We start from the raw sequence: 4,664 nt of genomic DNA on the forward strand, positions 1-4,664 counted from the left end.
AGACGAAACTGGTGCTTTCGAGTTTCAATCTTCCTCGTGATGGATAAATTATATCCACCGAATTGGAAATTCAACATCCAACATCCGCAAGAAACGTTTGACTTCTGTCCTGAATTACAACTTCGACAATTTCCAATTCAAAATGTTCGACCCAAGCAACAGTCAATGGTCGATTTGAACAGAAGCTGACGCTTGAAACTTTTCCTGTCAACTTTTTCCCTGCTAATGTTGTATGTACAAAAGACATCCTGGAAATCGTTTCTAGAAACAATGAGAAATGTCATCCTGGTCTCGCCATTTCTATAACCATTTTTGGGATGGATATGGGCTGATGATTTTCCCCGATATAGCTGCGGCGAGAGCAGTCGTAAAGCTCGGGTCTTTTGTCAAGGAGGATGCCATTTGTTCTATCAAAAACTGCCTCAGTTCTGGTGAATCTACTTTCGGTTGCGAACTTTTGACATCAGTTTCCAGCTTGGGTTTCAACAAATTGAGAGTTACAGTCGGTCCAGACGAACTAAGAGTGGCTGGGCGGGGAACCGAACCAAGAGTAGCACGGGCATTTGACCCGGATGTTGCCTCGAGTATAGATGATCTTGGATGGTTGTGCTCGCCTTCATAAGTCGCGACTACAACCGATTGGTCTTCCGCACTTCTTTGAACCTGAAATCCCAAGAGTGACTCTTTAAGCATTCTTCTTAGTGACAAATCATTTGCAAGTTAAATTAGAAAAAAAAAAGCAAGCAGCTAGCAAATAGTAGTGCTGTCATGATCCGAAATTTCACAAAAAGAACAAAGTGGGAATGTTCTCGGCTGACCTTCTTCTTGACAGGGCAGCTTGGAGCGTGAGCGCATTTGAAGTAAGCTCTGGGACAAGGGTTGTCCCTGGTGATCTTTTGTCCATACTTCCTCCACTGGTGTCCATCTTTCACAATCTACAACACCCACGAGATAGCTCGATGAGCAAAAAATTGGGAAGCTAGAGCTCAACTCTAGAACATGACTGTATGAATGCACTTTTGACTTACAAGGCTAGTGTCCGATCCTTGGGTCCTGTAATAAACCTTCGTGATCTTCGCCTTGATTGTTTCTTCCCTCGGTTTCTTGTACAAATCATCATCATCCGTTGAGCTGCTCTCCGAGGCTCTATTAACTACTACCTCATTGCCATTGTCATTTGTGCTGCTCTCGGACTTTCTCTTTCTTGGACAACGGGCTGATCTCTCTCTCAGCATTCTTGCTCATAATTCCAGTCGCCTGGTTTCTCAGGGCAGTGTAGTTCTCACACACCACCATCAACATTTGAGTGAGCTTCTTGTTTTCAGCGGCCAGCCGATCCAATTCATCTAGTAAAGCACCATTCTGGAATATGGAAATAAAGCACGACATAAAATTAGCGATGTCGACTAGTATGCGTTATTACAAAAGCAATGACGCGACACAAGTTGCTGATTTGAGGAACGTAGAAATCGTTACCACAACATGCGCTTGGAAATAACTTCAAACAGAGAGTGCGCGCCATCATTAATTCAAAGAAGATTTGTGTAAGAACATGAACCTCGACATACTTGAGTGTTACTTGTTTTTGCAAACATTCTATCAGGGAAAGCCAGTGATTAAGAAGCTTCAGAGGATCACAATAAGAGGCTTATGCTTAACTTGAGCACTTGCATGACATACACATAGATTAGAGGCCAAGACTCGAGCATGACAAAACAAATGCAGCAAGAGAAGGAGCTAACCTGATCTTTGTTCCCCGAACAAGTCCTTCCCAACTCCATAAAGTTGCTCTCCGCCACTTTGGTCTGAAAACCAAGAACCCAGAAGGGAAAAAGTATCAGATACTTGTAAACAAGAAAGGCGGAAGCTTTTTTGCAATGGCCAAGGTGTTTTTGAGTGGAGACTGCGCAAGCAACTTACGGGAGCTTCATCTGGGTCTTGCATCGGTCTAATGCTGAGATCCAGAGAAGAAGTAATCCAGGAAGAAGAACCCATGGAACAGCACGGACGCCGGAGACAAGTGTCGGTGTTCTTGTTCTTTGCAGAAAAGCCCGCGAAAAGACCAAGTTCTTCAGAGACAATCCCCCCGGATGCCGAAGCGCCGAATCTGTCTCGAATTGACCAAGTGTGGAGCTGAACTGGGAACGCGCGTATTTATAGGAACTCGAACCCAAAAAGTCTTTGGCTTGCTTTTGACGAACGAGGGTGGAAGAAGAGGGGGAGAGGAAGGAAGACCGATAAGATGAGAGCTGCCAAAGAGCTGTCAAATCTTTAATTCCCACGTGATCTTAAGAGGAATCCAATAACTAAATATCACAAACATATCTAAATGAGATTGCTTGCCATGCTAGATATATATCATGATATTTCGCTCACAAAATCAATACGGTTTTATCTATAGATCTTTCTTATGGCCCACTAGTCAAATATTCAGAATAGGTGTTCTGAAACATTCCTTAATTAAATCCAAATAAATATATCAATGATGCTTGGAGTTAAATATGGTCCGCTGATATATAAATTTTCGTCCTACAATATTCCGTTTATGAATTTCATAAACGGGTCTTGATTTTATTACTTTATATGTGATTGTATTTTTATTTTTTTTCCCCATTTACCAAAAGAAAAGGGATCTTAAAATGTATCGACTAGATTGTCCTGAAGAAAATCTAAAAAGAGATCATTTCACCGGGGATTAGGTGGTTGGGATTCAAACGAGGAGTCGGTGGAGTCAATTCTCGGTACGTGGGGAGGAAAGGTCAAAGTCAAGCACGACATGGGAGACAAGTATGCGCTCAGCTTAGCTGGACCCACCCCCAACCCCCGTGGGAATTCAGCGTTGACCTGAGGTACGGGGCTTATGGCAATGGAACTGGGAAGGCGACGGCCATGAACCGGGTCGGGCTTTGGCTTCCCGTTCTTCCCACGTTCTTTCCTCAGCAACGTTTTTCACGTTACGTGCTTGTTGTTGTTGTTGTTGTTTTTTTTTTTTTTTAAGGTCAAGGTCGCATGGGATCGTGTCTTTGACTTCTTTGATCCCCAAAATTGGAAAAAATTTTCGTCTGTCCAAGAAATGAAGTTGAATAGAAGAAGAAAAGAAGGCATGAAATTCTTTTTTATACCGGGACGTTCCCTAGTTGGTTTGTACTCAATTTGACCGACAAAGTTCCCATTAAACATCTCTGCTTCTTTATGTAGTTTCTCCACCTTTTGTCTCCCGTGCTAAGGGCTCGAAAGCGAAATAAACGTAGCCGTCAATATTTTGTGGCGATCGTTCATCTAATGTTGCTGCAATTATTCTAGATCGGTGGCGATTTATGTCTGGATTTCGCATTATATAATCGAAATGGGCGGTGCCGGTGTCGGGTGACGTTGGGAGTGAGGTCACCATTTGGTCCTGAATTGATCCGTCGTTCATCATCCCCGAGTCAAACCATCCAATCCCGATCGCTGGCAAAGTAAAAGTCGTAGGAAGACCAGATCCACCCAAATTCGACAAACAGTAACACCCACCCCCACCAGCAAGTGGCCAAGTTGGTGGCCGGTCCACCACCTTCGATGGAGAGGACAGCATTGAAGGAGGAAAAACGGTGGGTTCCCATTCAAACTCTGTGGTCTCGAAAAGTCTCATTAAAAAAAATCAAACCTCTGCAGAATTCAGCATCACTCTTTTGAATATGGATAAGGTCATGGCCAGCCATGTCTTCTGTATGTCTGCCCTTACAAGAAAAGTCAGTTTTCTTCACTTCCCTTCCCAGGCAGAATTACAAAAAAAAAAAAAAAAAATTGTGGAAGATACGTACCATTCTGCAAACTGATATTCTTGCAATTTATAAAGATTCCGGAAATATTGCATCCAATAAAGGCTCTCTCTCTTTTTTGTTGTTGTTGTTGTTGTAAAGATAATTCTCATTGAAAAAGTTAGAAGCTTCGGAACAGATAAAAACCTAGTGAAAAAACTGACTTGAAGAAAGAAAGTGTCGTCGTTGGGCTTTAGCGACCCAGTCCGATAATTGGTTGACATGACGGTCGCAATAGGTAGACTATGATCAGATACGAGTTTTAAAACAGCTGAAGCCTCATTGACAAGCACACTTGCATCCCATCTCACTTGATCCGCGCTTACAACCGCACTTATCAATTCGGAGTTATCAGAAACTCCGGCTCCCGACACTCTCCACTACACACTCATAGGTAATTTAGGGTTTTCGCAAGAGCTGCTGTATCGATCTGAATTGCACCATCTTCCACAATTAGGTTAAGACCGGGAGGGCCATACAGGGACATGCCATATTGCTAAATGGAGCGCCTACTCTCACTGCTCACGAAAGATAGGACTGGAGTTTCATCTTTATGTCCTCCCTACGAAGGTTGCATAGCGACGTTATAGATTGAGACTCGGCCAGTTGAAGGAATAGAGTTTTCGCGGCAGAAGGGAGGACAAGTGGTGGTTACAGCTGGAACAGGAGGAAAGCATGAATGGTCAAAGATACAAAGATTTGGAAAAAGAGTCAAAGTTAGAAATAAAGAGTCACTAACAAATAAGGATAAATTGGTACATCTAACGAGCTAGAGAAATAAAGGCAGAAAAGGATCTGAGTTTCTAACGTTGTTTGGTGCTCGACCAGGAACGCTGGAAGGGCCTTTTCTCGTTAATGGGCTTT

The 4,664-nt window shown here is 43.1% G+C and overlaps 1 pseudogene; it reads right to left on the reverse strand.

Moving 5' to 3' along the window:
• On the reverse strand, nucleotides 1–2,139 carry LOC115755852 (annotated as a pseudogene).
• Between the last annotated feature and the right edge of the window lie 2,525 nt (nucleotides 2,140–4,664).

This window comes from Rhodamnia argentea, chromosome 8, assembly GCF_020921035.1.
Source record: "Rhodamnia argentea isolate NSW1041297 chromosome 8, ASM2092103v1, whole genome shotgun sequence".
Classification (NCBI taxonomy): Eukaryota; Viridiplantae; Streptophyta; class Magnoliopsida; order Myrtales; family Myrtaceae; genus Rhodamnia; species Rhodamnia argentea.